Raw genomic sequence first — 1,128 nt, 5'->3', positions numbered from 1 at the left:
AGTAGTAGTAGTAGTAGTAGTAGTAATAAAGCAGGAATAACAGTTGCTGCTGCTATTACTACTATTTATAATAATAATAATAATAATAATAATAATAATAATAATAATAATAATAATAATAATAATAAGAATAATAATCCTTTCTATTAAAGGCATAAGGCCTGAAATTTTTTTTTGGGGGGGGGACTAGTCAATTACATCGACACCAGTGTTTCAATAGTACTTATTTGATCGACCCCGCGTAGCATTCTTCCGGCTCTTTTACGCTCTGAGTTTAAATCACACCGTGGTCAGCATTGCCATTTTTTTCTTCTTTATCTCTCTCGGGTCGCCAAATGGCAGAATACCAGTCAAGTACTGGACTTTAATGATATCGACCAACTAATCCACTTCCTTGATAATCGCTCACCCTGTACATAAATTATAATCTACACGTGACAGAGCAATGATGTACTGATCCAATATGGCTGCCAATATTTGTGTTCTGCCATTAACAATAGCGTTAACGTTTTATATCGTCTTTATCCTCTTTTCTTTTGAGCGATTTCTCAAATACTTTAGAGATTTGTTTTAATCCTTCATATTTGTTTAAATCCATCATTCTCTGCAATATTTTATCGGCGTGGACATAGCTTAATTCAATGACCGTTTTCTGCTTTCATTGTTAACATGACACCTTCTTTGTGTTTGTGTATGTTTGTTTGTTTGTCTGTTTACTTGTGTGTGTCTGTGAATCAATGGTTCAGAATTGCCGATAATTAACAGTTTTTAATCTTAGATAGAGGGCTACAAGAAAAAAATCTCAACTATTCGTCTTCATTCATAATCAGTCAATCATGGAATTTGCTCTTAATCCCTCATCTCGGGGCAATTGAAGAGGGGGTGGGGTCACTAAATTTAAGTCGCGGTCAAGGCGAGAACAATTTAAGTGGCAATACTTCCCCACCCCCGCAACACCTCTAAAATATGTGAAATATTGTCTACGTTAGGAATTATTAAGAATAATATTACTGATTACAGGTAAGTTTACCGCCATCAATTCACCGTGTAGAAAGTTCACCACGAGGAAAGTTTACAAAGAAAAAAATATATATATATATAGTAACGATAAAAAGACGTCGCCCTTTC

The sequence above is a fragment of the Octopus bimaculoides genome, unplaced genomic scaffold, assembly GCF_001194135.2.
Source record: "Octopus bimaculoides isolate UCB-OBI-ISO-001 unplaced genomic scaffold, ASM119413v2 Scaffold_186048, whole genome shotgun sequence".
In the NCBI taxonomy this organism is placed as follows: Eukaryota; Metazoa; Mollusca; class Cephalopoda; order Octopoda; family Octopodidae; genus Octopus; species Octopus bimaculoides.
This window is presented reverse-complemented; position numbering follows the sequence as displayed.